Source organism: Etheostoma spectabile, chromosome 7 (genome assembly GCF_008692095.1).
Source record: "Etheostoma spectabile isolate EspeVRDwgs_2016 chromosome 7, UIUC_Espe_1.0, whole genome shotgun sequence".
NCBI lineage: Eukaryota > Metazoa > Chordata > Actinopteri > Perciformes > Percidae > Etheostoma > Etheostoma spectabile.
This window is the reverse complement of record NC_045739.1, coordinates 27,282,235-27,309,690: the sequence shown is the minus strand read 5'-3', so window position 1 is coordinate 27,309,690 and position 27,456 is coordinate 27,282,235. Positions and strand designations below refer to the sequence as shown.

The 27,456-nt window shown below is 42.6% G+C and overlaps 1 protein-coding gene and 1 long non-coding RNA gene across 5 annotated transcripts in view; one reads left to right on the top strand and one right to left on the bottom strand.

Moving 5' to 3' along the window:
• magi3a (membrane associated guanylate kinase, WW and PDZ domain containing 3a) overlaps positions 1-27,456 on the bottom strand; it is a 195,290-nt gene that overhangs the window by 125,221 nt on the left and 42,613 nt on the right. The gene's annotated exons all lie outside the window — the stretch shown is intronic.
• LOC116691983 (uncharacterized) lies at positions 10,404-19,552 on the top strand. The gene is made up of 3 exons (XR_004332605.1): positions 10,404-10,504; positions 18,166-18,175; positions 19,542-19,552. It is a non-coding gene; the product is annotated as an uncharacterized LOC116691983 (long non-coding RNA).

Below are 27,456 nucleotides of genomic sequence, written 5' to 3'. Positions count from 1 at the left end.
ATCAAGCCGACAACACCCACCGTCCTATATGAAGGACCAAAGTGCAGCTTTCATAAGGAGAGATGTGATAGAAAGAAAAACAGACAAGACATTGTGTTTGGTGTGATATCACTGCTGGCCAAAAACAGAAGCCCTAAACTAAAGTTTAAAGAGCTGACCCTCGCTCCACTGAAAAGAAAGATGTATCTATGACAGTGAAAGTACAGCAGGGGGCAGGCAGGCAGTTAGCATTCAGCTAAGATGTATGTGTGCCCCAGTTGGGATGATCCCTTAGGATCTCCATGTAACAACATGGACGACAGCACACCTGCAGGAACACATAGGGGCAGAGTGTACTGAGGAATTCTTCTGATGGAATTTAACACAGTGCTGCCATGTGTTGTTGCTGTGTGGGAGGCCTTTTCATTGACAGCACTGGCCGTCACCTTGCCAGATTCCCCAGCTGTAATGTGAGCTGGCTGCGTTGCATTATTCCACTGCTGCACCAATCCTCGACCTCTGTCCCTGACTGGCTGTCCACGTCAACAAGGACCTAAGGATGTGGTGTGTGTACTCCCCGTGTCTCTCAGGTTTAACGAGAATGAAAGTGGTAAGGCAGACAGATAGTGGAGCAGGAAGGGTCAGCTTCTGCACATTCAGAAATCCTCCACACATTCCAAAAAAGTAGGAAATGAAAACCAGTCCCCAACATAAAGAAGAAAACTTTACTGTAACCTGACAGTTTAGGTACCAGATTACAGTCCGTTCTTTTCATTCTTTAAGTGCACAAAAAAAGGTCCATAAACAGTACGGTTGTAGAGACCTTCCGAACAGTCAAGCATTTTTAAATGAAATACAACGCTGCTGCAACTAATGATTCTAGTCATTCTCAATTAGTCTGTAGATTAATTTCTCGCTTAATCGATTAGTTGTTTGGGCCATTATATGTCAGAAAATGCTGCAACATGTCGATCAGCGTCTCCCAAAGACCAAGATGACGTCCTCAAATGTCTTGTTTTGTCCAAAACTCAAAGATATTCCGTTTACTGTCACAGAGGAGAGGGGTCTTTTTCCCCTTGATTCTAGTGATAGTGGATAGACTGGAAAGGGGGACTCAGCGCTGCTGCAGGACTCAGCCAACATGGGGTGAACGCTCCTACTGTTTGAGCTAGAGGCCGCCCCAATATTCACATTTAAGAATCTGGTATCAGAGAACTTTTCATTTTTCTTTCTTCAAATGTACTCAAACTGATGAATGAAGTTGACAACTAATGGATTAAAGGATTAATCGTTGCAGCTCTAGTCTCCACATGAACAAAAAAAGGGATAAAGAATCTGGTTGATCATATCAATATATTGTATGTGCCTTTATGACCAAAATTGTGTAAAGAGCTCAACAGTCCCGCCCACGGCGGGTTCCGGAAGTAAAAATACAATGCAATTTCTCCATTGCTAATTGGAGTATAAGCCATAAAATCGTAACCGTCGACAGTAGACTTAAAACCAGCTACCACACGACTAAGGGATTGTATATGCTCATATAGATGCCAAAAGTTCATGGGGCACAAATCTTGTTTTGAGATAAATGTCTTTTATTTGCAGCATCTTGGATAAGACATTGACTTTTTGGGGGATTTTTTCACTCGAAATGATATGTTGTATGCTTATGAGTCACGTTGTAGCTGGTTAGCCTGAAGTATACATTATTCATAGCATTAAGACAGGGTCTAAAACTCTTTATATACGGATTTTTCCGGATGTCAATGGGAGAAATGAATGGGAAATTTACTTCCAGATACCAACGTCTCTCAGCGGAGGGGCGGGAATCTTGAGGACTGTTGAAGTGTGGTCTAATAAGGCCAAAAACGAGTTTAGAAAACAGCTCCTGCAAAGCCTCTGTAAATCAGAGAGCACGTACCGGCGGATCTGCTCTGGGACGACGGCAGAGTTATTAGGTTAAAGTCAATGTGTGTACTTCCACGGACTACGTCCCATCTCCGGCAGTCCCTAGCCCTCCAGAGCAGATACGTAATGCTTCCATTTTTGCCGCCGGAGAGCTCTGCAGAAATTCAGCACACGGCAGATTGAGCGGGACAGGAAGTCGAGCACAGAAACAAAATAAAACATCCGGTTCATTTTCAAAATTACACCTTGAATACACAGCACGGAGTTGTTTACCTTCTACTCCTCTGGATGGAAACAAACTGTTGTTGTTTTTGTAGTTCTATTCTACGTAAATTTGCGAGATCTCGTGGGTCCTCGGGAATTCAGCTGTCAGTCATGGCCCCAGCCGTTCCGCAACGAATCCGGACGGCGGAGCACAGAGCCGATCCGCAGCCATTACACATCCGGTGGAAACTGGGGGTTAGTCAAGACGAGACGCATCCCGCTATAAATCCCACAGCATGGCGTAAGAGCTCATGTTCACACATTTTAAAACCCCTTATAAATGCACACAGTACATGTTGTTCTGATGGTTTCATTTGGGCCTACAGGAAGTGTGTGTAGTGTATAACGTGCATGTTTTTCTGTTTGTTTGTGTGTAATGACAGTACTAAAGAAAAGGCCAACGGGCGAATACCTCCTTCACCTTTGTGCTGGGCTATTGCTGCCTTCATCCCACAGTGTTTACTTACCAACAGTATGCTAACAAGATGCTGATGAATGCCAGGCATTACCTCACATCATTAATCACACCTCATTGTCTGGGCTGATGAGACAAAATAGATTTGGACTTCAGGCAACAGCCACCACAGAGAGGGATTACACATGAATAGCTAATGAAGCGCTGCAGAAGAAGTTTTGAGTTCATAGTTATAGTCATAGTTTATTGCCTTTAAAAACACAATAAGATATAACGTTCAATGGAAAAATATAGAGTGGAAAATGTGTCACACTCGCATACAGGCAATTATAGCTGACCATAACCTACAAAATGACATACTGTAAATATTACTGAGAATCAATGGGTGAAATGTACTCTTAGGATGTGGAAAATGATCATAAAAGAATGCAATATAGAAGATGATACTATGTTTCTATAACACTAGATTTAACCCTGGGGGCCCTGAGGCCATTTTTACAGTTTAATTTCCGTCTGGATTTATTTTATAAAAAAGCTTGTAAAACATCAACCCTGTTGTCTACAGTCAAGATATGAACATCATTTTTTTTAGGACAAACTGGGTTATTGGAATATTTGGGTTGCAGTGAGGTCACTTGCATGTTAAAAATGGTTGTAGGGCCTTAAAGATAAATAAATAAAAAAATAAAAAAATAAATCTTCCAGATATGTATTGATATCACAGACATATAAGTAAAACCTCTCTAAGCCATTTTCCATTCTAAAACACTTGTCATATGTCTTGGGAGTCACACTGTGAAGAAATAATCATTATAACTTATACAGTTGACAAAATACATGCATTTTTTCCAAATAAGTCAAGACGTTTTGTTCTCATGACATTTACTTATGCCAATAATAACATAATAATGTCATATTTATTGATATTACACCCACAGGAATGTTATACAAGTAAATATGTGTCTAAATAGGGCATTATTTGGTCTTCCATAGAGTATATAGGCATTTTTGTCCCCTCTGGCCTTCCATACAAGAGGGGTGCCTTTATCTCCCATGTATGGGCATGTACTTCCTGAAAAGTAGACAGTACAGACACAGAGCGGGAGATCAGAGATTAGATGAATGATTCAGCGGCAGAAATGAGCCAAAACGCGATGAATTATGGATATAAAGTGGACCAATCTTGGATATAACAGTATGGATTTAAAGCCCAAAGAGGCTGAAGTTCCAGGCTGGATAGAAAATCCCCTGTAGAGGCTAGAAATACAGAAGAAAGACCGCCGTAAAGATGAAATCGTCAGGATTCAAACAAAACCGAAAGTGAGTAAATCGCTCGTATGGTTCAAAAGTTATTAAACTATGAATCAGAGGTACTTTTTTACTCGTGGGCGAGTGTCTCGGGCTCAGAGGGTTAACACACATAAGGATTAATAGCTTTAAGCAAGATAATGAAAGGAAGAACAATGCCTAGCTCTGACACGCTTAAAGAGAAATACCTTTTGGAAAAAAAGGATTTTTAATTGGTATCTAAAGATTGTGTTCTTATAAAAAAGAAAAATGTGTCAGAGACAAGTGGGAATCTGATAGAAATGTTTAGGACAGAATATAGCTCTGACGTTAATGGGAGAATTATTTCATGTGTGTACAAATGTTTGACACTAAATGCTAATAACAAATAAATTACAAAAAAAAAAATAAGATTCTAGTTTCTAAGCTTTTGGGGACAAGCTCAAGAGTGGTGTCTTTTAGGTGTGTGGTACTTTTTGTGGTGCCGAACAAAAGGCACTGGCGATGCAAAACGTCATCCACACACAGCGCACAACACTCGGCATGTGGCTGAGACATTTGCTCCGAAATTCCCGAGCGCTCCCAACACCTGTCTAAGCCATCCGTCACAGAGGAGGAGGGTATGCAACCGCCTCGGCCGCAAGGCATTGTGGTAGGGTTTTAAAATTGTATTGCATGTGTACTGTTTGCTGGTTGTTGCAGATCAGTTATCTTCCGAAAGCTAACGGCCTGCAAATGGCTTCGGAGTGGAAGAGGGAGTCTAGGCTATAGATGCTGCCTCAGCGACGCGGTCATATTTTTACCCCCGTAGAGCGGGGTGCAGCGGTAGCCAGCAGCATCCTGCGGGACCCCTAGTGATTTGTCTCAGCTTCACAGAAAATATGGGCTACATAGAGAGCTTCCTTGTCTAATTATACTACAGTAGAAATAGCCCAAATGACTTCATGTTAATGCAAGAGGCACTGCTGGAGAATTCGCTCGTTTATTAACTGAAAGGAGGGAGGAATCATTCATCCCAGCACACAGAGGAGGTTTTTCCAATCCAACCACCAGCCGACTGCGTCAGCCAGGTGCAGCGTGGCAACATTAAAGCTCAACTGGACCCAGCGACAGCAGCAGTGTTTTCAGGTTGATGTTTAAATGGAGAGGCCTTGGAGATGAAGCGTCTCCAGAGACAAACGGTTAAAAGGTCACATACTGTATGTCAAGAGCCAAGCCTACCGCAGAGGTGGCCATGGGCTTAATCTGGGGAAAAAAGATGAGGGGAAAGGTAGGAAGCAAAAGATAGGAGAGAAAGGGGAGGGCAGTTGAGAGAGAGAGAGAGAGAGATGAGAGAGAGAGAGAGAGAGGGACAGGAAGGCAAGATGGCAGATATGTGTACAGAGAGCCAATAAGCACAACAGAATAAGAGTGCAGAGATACTGTATAAAGAAAAAAGGTGACGCCTATGTCTGACTACTTCTTTTTCAATTGAAAATCTGTCAAAACACACAAATAAACAAGTAAAGTAGGTATTTAAAATAAAAATGCTGTAATGTTTACAGTTTATTCTGAATGTGACCTCAATAACATGGCAAAGACTCCATGGCCATGCTAGCAGCTCTAAGAGGCTGTACTGTACTTACTGCTAAACCGTTAAACCTGCTAAACAATCTGGGATAGGAGAAAAAATAAACTCTCTGGATTCTTTACATTTCTTTGAACCAATCACAATGGTCCCGGTTAGCTCCGGACGCAGCGTCGGTGCCTCTGCTAAATAGTCTCGGGAAGGAACTTGTTTTGGTGGAACATTTAAAATGCCACAGAAAATATTAAATGAAGTTAACTGGTCACACAATACAGTACGGTGAGCTATTTAAAATAGCTGATACATGGTGAAACATCATTTGATCTTACCAGTATATTGCAGTGTGTACTTTTTCCACAGCAATCCCACCAATTGGGAAACATCCCATTTAGAGTGTAAATGCCGTATTCCTTGTCTAAGTCTTTACAATCATTGCCCAAAAACACTAAGCAGGCCTGCCTTGTTGCATGATTCTAATTTCCCTCAAAACTCGCCATTTTTAGCATGTAGCTTGCTAGCTTGAAGTTTGTCGTTATTTCCCGAAACCCTAATCATCCTGGAAATGTACTTCTGTTGATCTAGACTAGACTGGGACCTTTAAGACTTAACGGATGCAGGGCAGGACTGACAGCAATTGGCTTCTTATTTATCAGTCCATTTAGTTAATTAAATAGAAGGCATTGCATACAAATTTGGGCTGGCTGTATTACAACCATCTAGGACTAATTACTGCAAAGGCGCCATTAAATTACAGGGAAACCATTTTTGGAATTATACACACCATTAGATTCCGTTTTCTCGGCCCTGTCGATAGTGTATCAGGCAGTTGTGGCTGAGAACGAGAGGCGGAGCAGGTAATGTGAGAAAATAAAAAGAGAGAAACAAAAAGCCAGACAAAAAGATGCAGTTTGACGCCGAACAGGGAAGGGAAAACGTGTGTCTGCTGCAGTGTAACATGCACACGTGCCTTTGAATTCCCAAGCCTGCTCTTCTCATCTTTGGCATGCGGCCATCAGAAGGTAAGCACAGCAGTACCCAGAATGATCTTATGAAATGGTGTATGTATGACACGCCAATCCGTATGGCATTATTGTTTTTTTTTTTATTTAACCTTTATTTAACCAGGAAGTCCCTTGAGATTGAAATCTCTTTTTCGAGGGAGACCTGTTGTGTTATCAAGACGCATACTCACTTTTAAGCGTATTTATCAACTTTGTTTGGCCTCCATTGACTGATATTACCTTGCGACTTCGTGTGAATTTACGGCGTAGTAGAATTTAGCGAGTAGTATGAAAGGGCAAAAACCTGGGTATGTAGGATGGTAGGGGAGGTGGATGGGTAAAATCCAGGACTTTCACCCAGGAGACACTTTTCCTAAACTCAACCGTCGGTTTCTTCTATTCCTAAACCCAACTGCGTGTCACGTTTCCTTTACTCAGTCACTTTCTTCCCGCAATAACACGGCAAGTGGCGATGTTTACGTCATACATGCGGTTTGCAGAAAATCCAGACAGATAACGTGTGTGTGTGTGTGTGTGTGTGTGTGTGTGTGTGTGTGTGTGTGTGTTTATACAAAGTCATTATGTCATGTTGGCGAAGCAATGACGGTAAAGAGAGGAGAAATAAAGGACTACATGAGGCTCCACTGAAATATCTTGGCCAAAAGGATGACATTATCCCATATTATCTTTTTAGTTTGTTAGTCCTAAAATAAATTTAAACACACCGGCAAATTAAAGTCCAATGTTTCCATGTATAATCTGTGCTTTTGCTTCGGTGTTGTATGCGAGTGGCAGAGAATAAAGTGCTCCTCTTGATGGCCCAAGACAGCTATTGTGATAAAGATGTTAAATGCGCTAAACCCATCACTGTGCTTTTATTTAGACCCATAATTACAGCAATTACCATCACACCCCTGTGCTACCATGGAGGTTAGGGTTTGCAACTAACAATTATTTTCATTGTCAGTGTACCTGTTGATTATTTTCTCAAATTAAATTGATTAGTTGTTTTGTCTATAAAATGTCAGAAAAAGCCCAAGACGACGTCCTCAAACGTCTTGTTTTGTCCACAGCTATCTAACAAAGATATTCGGTTGACTGTCACAGACGAGTGAAAGAAATATTCACATCTAAGAAGTTGGAATCAGAGAATGTGTACCTTTTTTGATTAAAAAATGTTGTTGGAATCCTCTCCAGTGAAATACAGGCACACTTTACACCGTTTAGCTGTCAGCAGCATTTTAACTGTGTTTACTCCGGCTGCTAGCTAACGCTAGGCTAACGTTACCTGCTGCTAAGGGTAGTGTTGACTAGCGTCCCGTGCGGCCATGTTTCAGTTCTCCCTATCGTCTGTTTTCAGAGAGAAGCAAAGGCATTTAAGTGGCACCTAAATAAGGCACCGAAATCCCCATTGCTATTCAGTCTGGTAGATAACGGTTTTGCCGTTTTAGCACCCCCCCAGTAAAAACTCTTTGGATCTATACGATTCACGTGGATGACATTTCCCCATTCAAAACGGCATGTTTCGCCAAAAAGCAACTAGTCTGCAGGTATGTTACCACTCTTTGGCCGGCTCGTGAGCCTTAACAAGTGTGTGGGCGTGCCTGTGGCTTTGTTTCCGGTCTAGCTAGATCCGGTGTGGTGTTGTAGTTTTTCTAACACTTCTAGTAAAAAAAACTACAAAGTTTGCTACGCCAAAAAGAACGTTAATCTTGCGATGAACAAAGAGCCGCCGTTAAATTGGGTTTGTGTTTGAGCCGCTAATAACATGTTTAACTGACAGCCCTGATATATACACACACGTATACAGTATATGTATAGATAATGTTAGGCCTTGCATTCATGTGCACATGCAATAGTGTCTTCTCCAGTTATGGCTGACAGCCCCTGGCAGAGGAGTTCAGCAAGGGCGCCATGATCCGGCTGCTATCTGATATGCTGTCATTCAGCCGGCACTGTGGCAGCACCGAGAGCTTTCAGCACCTCTACGATCTGCCTTTCTTTCTTTTACCCTCCTCTACGTCCACAGCTTTTTCATTCCACGGTTATCTTGTTCCTGTCAGTTGCACTGAAAGTTTTTTTCTTCCTTTTTCTTTTTCCTTCCTTTATTTGCCCTTTTTTCTCGCCAACTTCTCTTCCAAACATCAATCAAAGTCTTTATCTGCAATGCGAGAAATCTGGTTTCTTCAGAAGACATAACACTGTGAAATCACAACTCTAAGAGTCCGCAGTGTGTATTTCTGCCCTTTTCTTTCGAGTCTGTGGATGCTCCCCGAGCTTTTGTTTTGGAGCCTCCGCTGAGGTGTTAATCTAATCAGCGGAGCAACTCAAGAGTGCATCACATGAGTCACATTACTGGCAACGGCTCGCATTTACATACTGCTCTTTGAAATCACTCCGAATGAATGAGACAATATTATGGATTGTGAGATATGAAAGAATTGTGCAGGGAATACAGTAAAACAACAATGAGGGTCAAAAGTGCATTTGACTATTAGGTTTTTAGCGGGTTTTGAATCCCCTGGGTCTAATGAGTGACTGACCCATCACTATGCAGCGGAAGCCACTGCTCAGCCAAGCCAAAGATCTGCTGCTTTGCCTCTTTTTCCTCTTCTCCTTCTCCTAACTTAGGGCCCCCCTGACGGTTTAAGCCTCAGGATTTGCCCAGTTTTAGTGGCTAGCAACTAAAAATAAACACACAGAGGAATAACCCGAAGGCTCTGACACACAAAACACACACAACACACACACACACACACACACACACACACACACAGGACCGACAGTGTCCTCAGTCAAAGGAGTCAACGTCCTTGATAGAGTGGCATGTTGGCTCACTTGGCAGTTGGTTCTCTCTCTCTCATATCCTCCTCCTGGCTCTACCCTACAGCATGCTAAGTAGATAGTTAATAACAAAACAGGGGAGGGCAAATCCGAGATTGGGCATGGACGCCTCTTCTATGCCAGCTGATCCGCTTCATCTGGGTGCCAGCACAGAACGACGCTCGTGCCACAGCGGGGCGACTTTCTGACAAAATAAGAAAATTGAATGAGTTGGGGTTTTTTGTTTTTTTATCTTGCCTGTTCGGAGTTTTCTTCCCTTTTTTTGAGCTGCTTCATGAAATAGCTGCTCACTCGTAAATTAAGCGATGGTTTGCCTTGGAAGGAATTTGGGATATTCTAGACGCAGAGCTGTTTAGGCCGTTTGACTAAACATGTAATCTAAAGCAAGGTTCAGAAGAACAGCCACACCACAGTGTGGTCTGTAAAAACATCATTCCAAATATCCCCCTCCTCAGCACTGCAGGTCTGATTTCAGATGGCAATTAAATATGCAATAACGAGGCCACTATGAGTTCCTGGATGTTCGAGGTCCCATAAATAGCACAGAACTAGAAAGGGGTCAAGTTACTGGCCAGGTCAATCAGCCTTACAGCAAAGGTTAACATGCATTAACATTCCTGGCGTGAAGGACGAAAGTTCAACCTTTGTTTCTACCAATGGTTCCAAAAGTGCTGTCCGAGGGGGATCCTGAAAAATGTGTAACAGCTACATTTAACACTGCACGCATCAGGAGGCAAGAAAACCAAGCGTGTACAAAGGGATATTGAAACGGTTTTCAACCATAAAAAAATAAAAAATAAAAAGAATTGAGATTATGAATGACATATCATAGATCATATCATAGAAATATCTGGGGGAGCGGCTTGGGGCGGAGTCGCCGCGGGGGAAAACAATCCTTTCCCTCTGACTGGCTCACATAGTGTTAACCCATTATAAAAAAAACGACGCCATTTTGGGTCGGATTATCCGTACATTATAAAGGACTGGACTGTAATTTCCCATTTTTTGGGATCAATATCTATCTATCTATCTATCTATCTATCTAAAACAACCCAACGGAATGGCCAGAGGTGTCGTGTCACAACATTTTTTTGTTGATGTTACGTTAACGTTAACCGCTAGCTGCATTATCAGTAACGTTATCCCAGGGTCATCAAACAGTCGATTCATTAAAGCTACATTAAAGACTAGTATGTCTTAGCATGTTAAATGAATAAATTGCAGGTAACTGCGATGGTAGTTGTATAAGCCTACGATGTGCTATATCACACAGGAAACTACTCGCAGAGCAGCATGAAGAATTACACGTCACTGGAGGCTCAGACGTTTTTCACCAGTGGCTTTGTGGGAGAGGTTTTACATCACAAAATATCAGGCAGCGACATTTGTTTGGGATGTGAAGAATGCCAAAAGGAACTATGCGGCAATGTGCGAAGCAAGAAAAAAACATCGTAAATATGACAAAGAGTAAAGACCAACCGCTGACCAGGGCTACCCTCATTATTTCAAAACGGGCTTGTTTTCCCCCATGGCAAAAACCAAAATTCCGTTTTAGTGGGTGTTCCCAGTAATGCCGACCAAGTCTACGCTAGCAGCACATAGGGACAACGGTTCTTTGAGCTAAATGCTGACGTCAGCATGCTAACATGCTGATGTAACTTTTGCCATGTTCACCATCTTAGTTACGTTGTCATGACTGTGGTCATATTTGTTGCTGTGTCTGCTGCGTGTGTCCTGCTTTTATTGTCTTTCACATGCAAATAGGTGTGTGCCATAGCCGGGAGAAAATTGGTGGAAAGCATTTATGCCCAACCCGTGATTGGCTGCAGCTGGGGAACCACCTGAGATTTAAGGAGGCCTGCAGGCAGCAGGCATTCCTCATCCTCCTCATCTCCCAACTGGCCACACTTTTGCCGATGGGAACGTCATCAGTTGTGGTCCTGTAAGTGTTTTATTACAAATTTATTACAATTCTGACCTTATGGTGGCACTAAAGGAAAAGTCAGGGGATCACCAAAAATTAGTAAGATTCATCCCCTGAGGACCATAAATATATGTACAGAATTGAACGGCAATCCATGCGATTGTTGTTGAGATATTACAAGATGTTTTAATAACATTGAGTTATTGGAAATTTGGGGCAAAGGTCACATAGTTGAACGTTTGTGTGCTCTTGTTGCTGCTGAAGGCCTGAATGTAATGCATGGATGCAACAGAAAGAGTTTGTCCTTGGCACAGCGTGGGTATAAATTAAAAACATTTAAAGAAAGAGGTGACGCACAAGTCCAAACAACTGCACGACATGCCACGCTCCATCCACGCTCAATCAGTGACAAAATAACAGCAACATCTTCCTATTTACACGTTGTGATTTGTATAGTCACAGCGTGTACAAATAACAAGGTCACACGAGACACAGCCCTCTTCTAACTGTATACAAACTGGGAACTATATTCTCAGAATCAGCTTTATTTGCCTGGTATGAGGACATTCCTCACAATGCGCTTAAACATACAAAACAACCCACAAAATACAGCAAACAATATATACACACTAATATATACACACTCCAAACAGAAATAATCTAGACAGGAGACAATAGTGCAATGAAGAGTGCAAAGTATCCAAGAGTTAATTATGATAATTATTTTAATTGTGGAGCATAGTGCCAAGGGTGCTGGAATAAATAGTATTATGTTAGTATTTTAGTATTTATAGTGTTTTATGTTATTACATTACAATATGAACAGCTCTGAAATAGAGAATGAGAATGACGAATAAATAATAAGAGGAAGCAGTAAACAGGTAAACAGGCGAAGCACTGCTTCTTCTGCTACGTGGGCGGAGTGATCTGCTCGCAGCACCTGAGAAGCCCTGTGGTTTGGAGCAGAGAGTAACAACGGTTCTGTTCAGGTGTCGCGCTAATCACTCCGCCCAAGTAGCAGTGCTTCGGCTTCTGAGAATATAGTTCCCGGTTTGTATACGGGTAGAATATGGCTGCGGTGAATAAGCCAAAGTCCCAATAAGTTGCCGTGTTCCTTTAAGCTGTGTTTTCCGCACTGAGGAGAAAATCTAATCTTTCATTACATTTCATTTATATTTTAATTTCAGTTCCATCACTAAAATGTCACTGATATTTGAGGAGGCTCAACAAAAGGAGATGCCTTCCACATGTTTAATACCAGAGCCAACTGGGCTGATATTGCAGTGATAATATTAGATAAAGATCGTGTTTGCTCAACACCACCAAACTGAGCTCCATGTAAACGGGTTGAGACTACAGATATTAGCACAAATATCAATCCGGTATAACTGCTTCTATTAACGGGACTGTTTTCCAGCTGCACTTAGTCTTTTAACCATTAGGATTCCATTATCGATCCATGACCCGTAACAATAGCGTTTCTGAACCAAATAAGGCATGTCACAATTATTAAATAATTGTCTTATTCTTATCTTTTACATAATCGCGGTTTCTTTGTTTACCTGTAATTATTGCTATCATAAGGTAAATCCATCACCGCGATCCCAGTGTTTGATTTACAGTCAATCCACAGCGCTGTGGAGTAGAGGTACTGGCTAGTCGAAAAAATGTGCTCTGGTTTATTGGCATTTCTTTAAACCAATCACAATCGTCTTGGGCGGGGCTAAGTGTGAAATCGAGCCACTGGGCCTCTGCTAAATAGCCTTTGTGTGTTTTGTGTGCAAAAATCTAAATTTGTAAAGTAAATGTAGTGGATGAAAAAGTACAATATTTCTCTCTGAAAATTAGCAGAGTAGAAGTAGAAAGTAGCAGGAAAATACAAGTAAAGTAAACAAGTAAGTAAACAAATACAAGTAAGTAAAGTACAAGTACCTTAAATTTGTTTATTAGTACAGTACTTGAGTAAATGTACTTAGTTACGTTCCTTTCCTGCTACTCAGGAAACCTCCCTTTTACTATCTAGAAAGGTAAAGCAACCTGGAGCAGGACCTGATTGTTATCAGTCCGTTTTGGGTCAGCCCCCCCGCTCGCCAGTGTTGGTTTCCAGCAGGGTGAATGGAGGATGCTAGACCCACTTCAAACCAGACGGGGAACAATGTGAACATTGTGCGGTGGTGGACTTGCTGTCGCTCCTTGACCACCTCTTGTTTGCTCCGTTCCGCAGACTGCCGAGATTGCTAGTAAATCTCGTGAGTGTCACAGGAAGTACTCAAGTGTAAATGCGCTGGCATGCATCCATGTCTCGTCACATTGGTGGGTTTTTTGTTTTTGCCCTGAAAGTTGGACTCATACTTGTCTCAGGAAGGAGGGCACAGTGCCAGCATGTTTTTCCACCTCAGCGAATTATTCAATTTAATTTTGGCTTTGTAGCCTTGAAAACGCCATTCATCTTTTTCCTTTCATAGATTTTTTTTTTCTTTTTTTTTTTTTACATACCCCATACTGTTTTTTGCATCTCATTTTCCTCTACAACACCAACTGGCAGCCAGGCGCAGTAAAACACAGACTGCAATTGGATGAAGTGCAAGGCTCCCAGACAGACGTGAGCAGGGTGAAAGGATGGAGAGCCCCCATGCCAGGTAATCTCCCCGATAATGGAATGTGGCCGCCCTACAACATTCATAAATATTCAGATGAGGAGAAATGAGCCTGCCCAGGAGATTGTGTGGCGCAAGCTGTCAGTGGCATGTGCAAAGAGGAACAACATTGCTTTGTTGGTGTGCTGAGGGAAGGAGGCAAGGATCTCACTCTGCCATGTAGCAAGAGTCGGGAATGCGGGGGTGGTATTGTTTAAAAAAAAATATAAACTGTGTTGAGCTGATCTTTCTGAATGGGTGAAAAACAAACATCCTCCCAGCTCCAAGAAGTGATGTACGGGGGCTGATTGAGTTCCCGCTTCACCTCAACAATTAGCATATGCTGCAGCTTCCCCTCAAAGCATGTGTCAGAGCCACAATTAGCATTAGAGCAATTCCAGATGTTGCCATACAGTGTCTCAGAAATAATTGCGATTAACAATATATTTTTCTCTTTCAGTCAAATTAAAAAGGATTTACTTTTGACTGAGATATCGGCCCGCCGATATTGGGCCTTTCCCGAACTATCGGTATCGGCATTTATAATGGCCAATTTAATAAGTATGGGGGAAAAAATTACATTTTTTCTTTTTAAATATTCATTCATCAGAATGATTTATAAATGATTCTGATAAATGAATATTCAAAAAATAAAAATGGACTGTCAACCATGTTTTGAGCGTTGGCGTTACATAGTCTGTCCATCAGAGGACGCTCTACAACGTCCCTGTTGGGGACAACACTGATTATTTATTTTTTTGTTAATGTGCTTTTTTTGAAAAGGACCGATATATCGGCATATTGGATTTTTAAATAACCAAATATTCGTATCGGTCTTAAAAATCCTTTATCGGTCGGGCTCTAATATCAGATACATAAAGGTGAAACGGGTGAGAATGTTCATCCAGGTTTACAGTTTAACAGGTTTTTATGGTGTAATTTTAGGTGTAATTAACTACTTGAACTTTTGCAGTTTCTAGTTAGCATTCTGTTGTAAGATATCTGGCAGCATGTTCTGAGTTTCACCGATTGGGGGGAACTTTTTACCCACACTGCCACTTTTCTACATTCAATGAGAGGAACGGGCAAGGATTTAAATTATAATCAAGAGAAGAATTCACAAAAGATCTCTCAAATGTGTTCATCACCAGGATGAGGCATGTGCGTATCTTCTCCTTCCAAGGCCATTGCTGCTTTCTTTTTACAAATGACAACAAAAATGACAAATATAATAGAAGCATAACCCAAAGGACCTGCTGATGAATGAATTCACCTTGGCAAAAGACGGCTTGAAGAGAAACAGAAAAGCGGTGGGATGTTTCGAGTAAAAACAGAAAAACAGTAATGCCAACAACACTCGTGCACGTTTTTTGATAGTGTAACTGAGAGGCGTGATTTCCCCGAAGTCAACCGTGACAAGACTTACTGCTGCTGCGAGCACACGCCTGCTTTTTTTTTTTTTTTGCAGCGTGTCACTTGTCCGCCTTCTCTGGTTTGCAATCTATATGCAATGCAAAGGCTGGAGATGTGATTGCCAGCAGGGACATGAGGGTAATTTCAAAAAGCAATCGAATGCCCACGGGGTGAATATGAAACCGTGGTTAAATGAGCATGCTGGGTAAGGACGGGTCTTACGCTGGCGATGGATGACTGCAGAAGAGGACACAGGGCACACATAAGAACACGGTTATTCAGCTGCACCTGCTGCCTGCACGATCACTCATTGTTACACATTCAAGGTCTCCATGTGAACCGATCTCTCCACCATAACAACGTCCACTTTATTACATAGACCATTCTCCAGCTGGACACATGGATCTGACGCTCCTTCACCTCCACATGTAAATACATATCTCTCCTTACAAAAGGAAAGACACACACCTGAGCTAATCAGCCCGTCAACTATTCAGCCTGCTCTCACACATTATTTTGACCTAAATGCACCTTTAAGTGCTGAGATGTGTGAAGTGCAGGGTGTGTTCATGATGGAGGGGCATCTGTGTTCTGCTCACTCACTTAGACACATATCAACGGCAAGAGTCAAGGTCCACAGCGCCGCGGAGGAGGGTCTGGCTAGTCCACACAGCACAACATGCTCTGGTTTATTGGCATTTCTTTAAACCAATCACAATCGTCACTGTTTCTACCAGAGGCAGTAACGGGGCCTCTGCTAAGTAGCCCCAGGAAAGAAGAACTGCTACAAACTACTATTTTTTCTATTTTTGTTATTGCCACTCTTCATTCTGACCCCAAACGGCCCGTCAGACGCCGCCTACCAAGAGCCTGGGTCTGTCCCAGGTTTCTGCCTAAAAGGAAGTTTTTCCTCGCCACTGTCGCACTGTTGCTTGCTCTGGAGGAAACTACTAGAACTGTTGGGTCCTTGTAAATTATGGAGTGTGGTCTAGACCTCCTCTATCTGTAAAGTGTCTCGAGATAACTCTTGTTATGAATTGATACTGTAAATTAAATTGAATTGAAATTGAATTGAAGGAACTGAGCTTTCTAAAGAACAGTTTAAAGTGAGAGTCAAATTGTTGCTCCTAAGTTGTCTGAATTTTCCATTTGGGTTTATGCTTTAAATGTAATTTTAAGTTGTTTCATACAAATTGAATGTGTTTTTGTTTTGTTTAGTTTTTTTACGTAATAACATAAATTGTTTTTAAATTGTTAAATGTTATTGTTTCTATGGAGTTTGCCACTTATTAAGCCCCTTGGAGGGTTTTTCGGCACTCATCCATCACATCTTTTTTTGTGTAATATATAACACTGTCTTAATGTTTTTGTAGTGAAAATAAAATAAATCAAAAAAAAAAAATCTAAACTTGTTTGTGTACGTTCAAAGGGTGTTTTAGTCGTGCAACAGAAAACTCCAATTGGACAGATAGTCTAGCTACCTGTCTGGATTTACCAGACACAAAGAAAGCGGAAGGTAACGAACATCTGGCTGAAAATTAGGGATATCCGGCTGAACTTCCAGCGGGACCGGAACAATCCTGGAAATGTCTCCGGTGTAGACTAAGGTCAAGCTAGTCTATATTAGGGATGTAATGTGTTACCTAGGAAATGTTACCTCGCGGTTATAGTGACCAAAATTATCACGGCTTTCGGTATTATCGCGATATTTTTTAAAGAGTGTTCAATATGTTCAGAAAGCATTGATAGGCTGAAAAAAGCTGAAATAGTTTCAAAAAGTGTAACAGGGTTTATTATTTTACAAAAATGTAGGCAATAGAATTAAAACGATCACGCCGTAAAAACGATTGAAAACTGGCTGTGGAGTGTTGGACTGAGATGCCGGACTTTGAGATCAGGAAGAGTTATTTACATCTCCAACATGAAATTAACTATGAAGTTGTATTTGATGTTACACGTGAAGTTGGCTGTGGTTCTGAAATATGAGCAAATAATAATTTGACTTACAACAAACATTTACCAAAACCCAATGTTATAGCCCCCAGCATATAACAAGAAACAATGTCAAGAATTACATTTATTTCTCTGTAATAACTAACAAAAATGTAACATATTGCTCAGTAACACAAACTGAGGATAAGCCACATCTTGTTCTCGGTTTGTGGGGGTGGTCAGTCATTAGAGAGCTGGGCTGGGAACCGGAGGGTCTGGGTTCAAGTCCCCGTACTGTGACAGTTTGTCTTTATCCCTTTTATGGTTTGTATTTTAAATGGTCAAGGGGTGCCAGCCAGGTCTCTCTCCTGACGTCAAAGATAGTTTTAGTCTAGTACAGGATTATACGGTTTGTGTTTTGTATGTAGGATAAAGAACAAAACCACACAAGCGTGCACATATAGAAATGTACACCCTAAACAAAAGAAATAACAAAAGAATAAACCCTGCAAAACACCACACAAATCAAGAATTCAATCAAATGTTCATATATTTAAACAGAAAAACTTAAGCAAAACACTCAAAAAAATCCCACAGAATAATTGCTATGTCCATTAATACCAAAAGAAAAATCCACAAAAATCCAACGAAAAACTCCACCTCTGGTTTTCTTAAATGTAATGTGCTGTATTTATATAGCGCTTTTCCAGTCTTAACAACTGCTCAAAGCGCTTTTTACATCTACAGGAAACATTCACCATTCACACACATTCATACACTGTGGCCGGGGCTGCCGTACAACACATTCACACTCCGATGCGTAGCACCGGGGGCAACTCGGGGTTCAGTGTCTTGCCCAAGGACACTTCGACAATGACCGGATCGAACCACCAACATTCCGATTGGCAGGCAACCGCTCTACCACTGAGCCACATCCGCCCGTTATAGTTTAGTTCGTTTGTGGAGTAGAACAGAAACATAAATTAATTGATCTCAAGACAGTTTTTAGTCCTAGTCCAACCGTACATGCAACCGACAATAACATTTCACGGAAAGCAAAATGGACACTTACAGACTCTTAGTCTAATCAGTCAGTCAATTAGTCTTGTCAGTCAGTCCATAATCCAGTCCGGGTTTTAGCGGGGTCTCAGTAAACGGCTGCGAGTTGGATCCAGAGTTGTATCCAGAGTGATTGTTCAGAGGTTTAACGGAGCCGTGTGTAGCGGTTTAGACAACATGTTTAAGGGATTAAAACGACCTTTACTTGTATTGCTGCGCACTGAGCTGTAGCTCCGCCGACTCTGCGTACTGTTTTTCCCTACTTGTATTGCTGCGCATTGAGTCCCCAGAAATACTCTCTCTCCTTGCTGTTGCGCACCGGAAAATAATCAAAACAATCAATGTTAAAGGGGCGGCTCTGCTGCATTTTCAAACAGCTGATGCAACTGGTGATTTCAAGTTGTCACAGTACGGACCAAAGTATGGTGGTGGACTAGTAGGCGGAGAGGTGCCAGTTCACCTCCTGGGCATTGCCAAGGTGCCCCAACTACTCGGGGCGCCTTTCCATGGGCCGCCCCCCCACTCTCTCCATCTCTCCATCAGTGCATGGAGGTCCAGCCAGGCCCAGCATACGGAGCCATGCTGCCTGTGTGTGCTCTATAGAAGTTGACCGGGCCCTGCATGAGGAGCAGCATGCGTCACACAAAGCACCACAGACCTGTAATTGTGTAATTGGGATCCAATGACTTTTGTAGAAGTGTCAGCTGTAGATCTTGTGTTAGATCACAGCCTTTACAGGATGTCACTCTCATTTGTTTTTTCTCTTTGAGAAATGACCTTCCCAAAAAAAAAGAAATTCGTCACACGACTGTCTGACGAGTCCTCATGCCGGAGCGAGATAAGACACAACAACGTGCCCTCAGCTGGTAATTAATGCTCTGGCTGGGTCAGTTGCGGGGGTAAAACTACCAAGGGCATGAGTGGTTAGGGGGGGAAGGTCTTGCATTCTAACAGGCCCCATTATGTTAATACTGTCGCAAATATGAGGCAAGCATGAGGATGTGGGGGTGCACATCCATCATGATAAAAGGTTGATGAATATGAGCAAACAGTGGAAGCCGTGTACACATGCAGTCGGGGAAAAAGAATGATCATTTGCACATTCAGTCCGACATCAGAAACAGGTTTATTACCCATAGGGCTGTGCAATTAATCAAATTTTGATTGCAATTTCGATGTTGGGTCCTAACGATCACAAAAACAATTCAATTGAGAAAAACGATAGTTTTGCACAGCAAATTCCTATTTTGTCTCATTTTCTGAATGACGCTCAGACTCTTGCCCCTCCTGAAGGCTGAACTCCCTCAGCCAACAGGCAGCGAGGTCCTGTTCGTGGTGTCTGGTGACATTTAAAAAGCAGCGCGAGTGAAGATGGCGAAGAGAGAGGAGCAGCGCTTTGGTGAGCAAAAAGGTGAGAGAAAAATCCGTTCAAGTTCAATGAATGCAACATATTTCCAAAAGTCCATGAGTTATTTTGTTAAATAATCGTGATCTTTCCATAGTAGAGCAGCCCTATTTGCCCAGTAGGTTTTTGCATACAAGTGTGTCAAATAAAGCCATTGACTCGTTCACTTCATGACACCACTATGTTGTTAGACACCGGGCACTTCAAAAGAGAAAAGAAACTCAACCGTTTGTTGGACGACAAACATGCTGACGCAGTGCAATACATCAAGATGTACATACAGTGGTGCATTCAGGGGTAACTCCATAGCTACAGGGCCTGTGTACCCAGCCGCCGTAGCTACGCCACAGCTGATGTGCGGCCCCCCAAAAGTGGGACTACACGTCGGGGCCGGAACGGCTACGGATATGCCGCAGATTGTTGATGGTGGAGACAATGTTAACAAAGTCGAAGAAAGACTCTGCTGTCTTCTCATTCTGAGTCAACACACATCTAGCAAAGTAAATCCAGTTACTGCAGGGAATATAATTAAAAGGATCCCTGTGGAGTCCTCAACCTCTAGCAGAGCTGTTTCTTTTATGAGTGGGTTGCCTTTTGGTTTGTCTGTGTGCATGTGAGAGTTCCTGGTGTGTGCAGGTGATGCGGTACCCAACCCTACCAATGGTTATGCACTATTCCCATGATCTACAGGTGGATGATCTACAATCATTAATAATCTACTGGTATAAGACATGCAGCATTCTGCCAATAAAAGGTACTGAGGTAGGCAAGCTAGTTAACATGGATGTAAATAATGCAGGATTTTTAAAAAAAATGTTACAAATGTTTTACTAAGAAGCCTTAAACACATCTGTTAGAGCGCATGGATAGAGATTCAACCTGTTTACCGGAGAGACTGGATGAAACTCATGAATTTTCTCTGATCCCCTGCCCTGCCCCATGATCTGAAGGGTTCAGATGAGCCGCTCTGAAGTGATTAGGTGTGGGTGCAGTGGCGTGTGGAAGGCCGAGCAAACAAGAGGCACAAGACAGGCAGCAGAATGAGGCTCTATTGTGTGAGCGTCTGAGGTGGAGGAGAGGTGAGCCCCGATGGCCTCACTTACACTCTACACTGTTGGTCCTCATTGTTGGATCTGACCTGCTTTATGTCATTGTTACATTGTGAGTTCTTTTTAAATCACTGTGACGGAGCGGCCCCAGGTAACACACACACACACACACACACACACACACACACACACACACACACACACACACACACACACACACACACACACACACACACACACACACACACACACACACACACACACACACACACACACACACACACACACACACACACACACACACACACACACACACACACACACACACACACACACCACACACACACACACACACACACACACACACACACACACACCTGTTGCCAGACCTGTCTCCCCAGTGCATTGGAGTAAGTTTTGGCTACAACACCCACACTACATACACCACACACATTCTTTCTGGGTTAGGAGAAAAAAACTCTCTGGGTTGTCTGCATTTCTTTAAACCAATCACAATCTTCTTGGGCGGCGCTAAAGCTCCGGACCAGCGACGGTGCCTCTGCTAAAAAGTCTCGGGAAGGAACTTGTTTTGGTGGAACATTTGCACTCCACAAAAGAAAACGCCACATACAATATTGCATGAAGTCAACACTAGGGTTGGGCGGTAATACGGTATACCACAGGGTCTTCAAATAGCAACGGTATAACTTTCAATACCATCATTAAAAAAATGCAATGCACTTATATAGGAGATAAGGATTAAATATCAAATAGAATTGATTTAATGCCTAATAATGCGTGGTTGTCATCACGTGACAGTGTGGAGGAGAAGGGGGGGGTCAGTATTGGTCAGTTTCTGAACTGTGTAGGCACAAGCCAACAGTATGGTAATGCAGTCTGAGCCTTACGTCATCGCTTTAATAGTCAGAGTATTACCGTATATCGAGATAAAATAGGGAGGAGGTTTAACATTATATATCCCACCAATTGGTCCCTAAACGTCCCAGTTAGATAAAAAAAAATGCTGTAAACCTATTCTTTGGAAAACTTAACATCATTCACCAAAAGAACCAAGCAGGCCAGCCTTATTGCATGATGCAAATTTTCTTCAAAACTCGCCATTTTTAGCGTGTAGCTTGGTAGCTCGAAGCGAGTTGTTTCCCGAAGAGGACGGAGTTTGAGATCGGCAACACACTTTATTATGGAAATGCTCTCCCCTTGACCCAGACTGCGCACACACCGACACACATACTCAACCACACAGATGCACAGATCCCCCATCCTGTAGTCCAGGGTGCACACTTGGTTGTTCTGCCTTACTAGTTACTACCACGTTTGCTCCCATGTAGAATTACCCATTGTCCAATCTGATGTTAAACTCTAGTGTAACCAGGGTTCAGATGGCATATAGGTATTGTGATTGAAATTATATATTTGTGTGAAAAACTACATTTAATGGCTAATCAGAATGTCCGTTGCTTGGGAAAGACATGCTATGTACACACACACACACACGCACGCACGCACGCACGCACGCACGCACGCACGCACGCACGCACACAGTCAAAAGTTTGGGGTCAATTAGAAATTCCCATTGCACTCCATTTTAGACAGAATACCAGCTGAGATCGGTTGCATTGTTTTTTTAACCAGTGCAGCAGTTTTCAGATTACATTATGTGTTTACATAATTGCAAAATGTTTTTTCTAGTTTGTATTTTAAAATGATATCAGATTAGTAAACAGAATGGGATGAATGGTTGCTGATCTTGGGCAATGTAGATATTGCATTAAATATCTAAATATCAGCCACCCACTCAGATCAGCTGGTATCCTTTCTATAATGGAGTGGTATGGAAATTTGTAAGTGACCCCAAACCTTTGACCAGTACTGTGTGTGTGTGTGTGGGTGCGAAAGCAGACACGTTTTGATTTAACCTCAAATAATGATGTAAGACCGTGGCATTCCTACAACACAACGTCCTTTTCTGACACTAAAGTTGTTAACAAGCACAAAGTGAGCATGAGATCATCGGCTACAACCAATGAGGCAGCAGGAGGACGTCTGGCCCGTCCTTCCCAGAAACCTCAGAGAGAAGTCGTGCTGCAGCAAAACAGCTCCTTACAAAGCCAGGAAGGAAAAGCCTGGAAGCGGAGCAGCTCTGAGGCACCTGGATCTAAGCCATGTGGGTAATTGAAAACAATAGTCGTACAACACTAATGAGATTACGTCATATTTCCCTGGGAAATCTGCCTGGAGGTGATGAGGTGAATTACTTTATATCTGAGTGACTGGATTGAATTTAAAGCAAAGTCAATCACTTCTATACGTGCACAATTGAGTTTTTGCACAATTCTTTGAGCTGCAAAAAAGTGGATGTAATAATAGTGTTTCAGAAGTACTGGATGTACACCTCCTTAAAGAATCAGGACTGGTTTCAATTAAAACTATATGTTGGTATTTTCCAATACTTTTATTTGTTTTAATTAATTGGTATAACTCTGCAAATTGTCCAAGAACAATCATTACAGCACTAACGAGACCATAAACCCCAATAAAATGACTGTCTTGAAGAACATTTTTGGGGCTGTGTATATAAAGAGTGCATGGAGAATGATAATCCCATTTAATGAGCTACTGCTTCGACCGGCACACATCCAGAATAAAGTGCAGCAGAGGGAAAACATGTTTGCCCTTTTAGGAAATATGGTGTGTGGCAAGAATTGAATAGGTGTTGTCTGGGGGACGGATTTGAAGTTTGATTTAATATTGGACTTGTTAAATGGTGCCTGGATGGAGCCGTCGTAGGGAATAGGAGTTATTGATCACTGCCCAATTTCTCTTTTACGTTAGTAATGATTTTCCAACTCCAGGTTGGTTGATGCGAGGCTCAATTCATCCATCACACAATGCTGCACAAGCACCCATGATACATCACAAAAAAGAGAGAGGAGGACAGAAAAGACAACAAAAAACACTAGAGATTGCGCGCGCACACACACAAACACACACGAACGAACGAAGGCACACACTTGGTCCAATACCACCTCATCAGCTCCTAATAAATAAGGGTGGTCCAGAAACCACTTTTGGTAATGAGACACTTAACTCCTCTTCCGGCATTTTCCTCCAACAGCTTTTGAACAGCATAACAGCAACCAGCCGGGAGTGCAGGGCTGCTTCTCGGCTCTCTTATTTGATTTGAGTCTATATCCTTAATGTTACACTTCCAGGTTGCTCCAGTAACGCAGGAAATTCCACCGGAATCATGTATTTACCGTTTCCTTCCGCTTTCTTTTTGTTAGAACTTAGGTGGCTTAGTGAGGACTCATCAGATCTCTGCACAGTACATCCAGACAGCTAGCTAGATTATCTGTCCAATGTGAGTTTTCCTACTTACTTATCTTTTTGTTAAGATTATTTTTGGGGCGTTTCCCTTTGTTAAAGTGACAATGGATAGACATGAAAGGAAGAAAGAAATGGGGGGATGACACGGAGCAAAGGGCCGCTGCAGGATTCAGCCAACATGGGGCGAACGAGGCCGCCCCCTCTTACTCACTTTCCTAACTATTTTTGCAGCGGCTCTTTGCGGAGCCATGACGATTCTAATTGGTTAAAAGGAATGCCATTAAACCAGATCACGTTTTCTTCCCATCCCCGAATGCTATGTGCAGGACCCAGACCCTCCTTCAGAGAGCTTTGGAGGAGGATCTGGCAAAGCGAGACTACTTATTTGATAGCTCCTCCCTCGAAGTTCGCAAAGTCCGTCTCAGAGCTCTTATTCCTGCCAGAGGAGCGTGAAGCGAGGAAAGAGCTGTATGACAAGAGGAAAAGATGAAATAACGTATCGATATCGTAGTATATATCGTAGATATCGTCAATATTACTTGTGATACATAAACAGATACTAAAGAGTAATTTCTTCTGCCTTTCCGCTGCTTTCAGTATTCTGCTAAAAATACAGCAAATTGCTTGTTGGATTTTTGAAAAATACGTAAAAAGAAAATCACTTCCAACATTTTATTAAATAAATTCAATTAAACAAAAGACACCACTAAAAAAAAAAGAATGACAGTTACATTTCAAAGTACAATTGTCTGCTGATACTCTTTCAACAAACTAACTAACTAAATGTCGGAGTGTCTTTGGAGAGAAGTTGCAGCATTTCACAATGTGTGTATTGCGCCGCGTGTTATTCTGCGATTTCAAAAGTACATATTGTGCAGCCCTAAATGAGGAGGGATGTCCGAGGAGCTATGAGCAAGGAGGATACACAAGAGCATGCTTCCTCGGTGGGATGGACTGAGACACGAGGAAGAGAAGCAAGAGAAGGAAATGTGGATGTGATTTAAGTACCTGGGACATACCCCAGGGGTCAGAGGTGTGGAGGAGGTGTGGGTGTCAGGGAGTCAAGAGAGGAGGGGAGGGGCCAAATTCAAGTTGTGTCAAAGACGAGGACAGCCGACGGACAAGACAATGGAATAGCGAGGGAGGGGAGCGAGTCAAAGGCCAAAGACAAGGATGGGCGAGAGAAGAAAGTAGAAATGAGATTGATTGAGAAGACGGGAGAAAGGGAAGATGGAGCTAACCTGAAGCAATTACTCGCCATACCCCCCCCCCCCTTTGCTGCTGCACTCATGAGAGAGAGCACAAGGTGTGAGAGTGCTGTCAGTCGAGCGGACCGGTGTCGTCAACAGGACGGTCCCTGGGGTGAGCTACGGGGCACGCGTGCTGACGCAGCTCGTTTGGCGGGGGTACACAGCCAACATCATAGAGAAAACTCTGAAACAATCCTTTTCATTGTTGTTTATTGTTCTAATAAGTTAGTTGGTCTATAAAATGTCAGAAAATGGTGAAGAAGGTCGATCAGTGTTTCCCAAAGCCAAAGATGGCCGCCTCACATGTCGTGTTTTATCCACAACTCAAAAGATATTCAGTTCACTGTCACAGAGGAGTGAAGAAACTAGAAAATATTCACATTTAAAGAGACGGAATCTGAGAAAATATACTTTTCCGTTAAAAGGTCCCATGGTATGAAAATGTCACTTTTTTAGTTAAACATTAATATGCATCCCCCCCACACCCCCCCCCCCCCCCAACCTACCTATGGTCCCCCAGTGGCTAGAAATGGTGATAGGTGTAACCTGAGCCCTGGGTATGCTGCTCTGCCTTTGAGAAAATGGAAGCTCAGATGGGCCAATATGGATTCTTGCCCTTATGAGGTTATAGGAGCAAGGTTACCTCCCCTTTCTCTGCTTTGCCCGCCCAGTAAATTTGACCCACCCATGAGAGAGAAACATCATGGCTTTCAACGAGCAAAGTGGCAGTTGGTCAAGGCCACACACCCCCCCCCCCCCCCCCCTTTGACAAAATGACTCAAACCGATTAATCGTTTATCAAAACAGTAGCCGATTTATTATATAATTGACAAGTAATCAATTAATCTTCCCAGCTCCACAGCCAACACCGGGGAAACTCCACAGATGTACTGAATAAGCAAAGTTAGTTGAACTTCTTTCAGCGCTGAATCTACACGTGTACAAGTTTTTTTTTTACTCAAAACGGATGATTGTACCGTTTTGGCAGCCTTTATATTCCTGTGTGCAACCAATTATTGAAATTGATATTACAGTGTGTTATTTTTGAATGAGTGGGGAATCAACATCCTTTTGCATAAGAACTGCTGGCAACATCTCCCTGGTGTGCTCCTACGCAGTTAAGAATTTGTACATGACACTTTCCTATTGTATGTCCAACTTGCCTATTATGGACAAGCCCATTTAGCATGTAATCACGTCTCAATAAGGAACCCTATTTCAACACCGCTTGGATCAATGCTCGCCAGTGCTGCCCGAGGCTCGGGAGAAATCAATGCACCCTTTTGTCAGACAGGGCTCATTCGTGCGCCTGCTGCTCTGTGGTGCAAAATGCAGGATGCCTGAGGAAGGAGATGAATGAAGGAGGTGCTGCTGCCACTGCTGCGTCAGGGAGGCACAGAAGTAAAGGGGAGGGGGGGGGGTGGAGGGGGGGATTATGATGATGACGTAGTATTGATCCAAGTCGGAAAACAAGCCCAGGATGCAGGGAGCTGCAGGGGGACGGATGCTCGATCGATTCGATCCCTGGTGCCAGACAAAGTGCAGGATTATGGATGGTTTGCATGGAGAAAGGAATGGATAGGAGAATGCATGGATGGTTAGGCAGGCGAGACAGAGAGATAAGGACAGATTGGAGGGATGAAAGATGAGGTCGGCAACAGAAGAATGTGAGCGGTCTCACAACAAATAGCCTAAATTAAAAAAGGACAAAACAGGCTTAGCGTGCAATTACAATGATGTAATTGGTCGGGCCCTCAGTAGAGCTCGACCAATATATCGGCGATCCGATATTTTGGCCGACATTAGGCATTTCCCGATATATCAGCATTTTATTTCCATTCATCAGAATCATTTATCATGACAAATAAATGATTCTGATAAATTAATATTGCGGTGGCCAATCATGTAACCGGCGATCAGACTTATCAGCCCGTTTTGATGCAGAGTGAGTCTCGTACAATAAAACATCACTGCCTCTATCGCTGCCACGAGAACGTTCTAAAACACCAAACCCAAGCACTGGACTGCCCAGGAGTTCTTGGAACAGCTGACTTTTTCCCGGCAACACCAAAGCACCGTCCCTCCGTCTATTTTCTGTCTCTATTTCTCCGTGAAACAAAGCTGCCTTTCAGTGGGGTCAGAAATGTCGAGACCTCTAAACGATCTAGTGGAAAACAA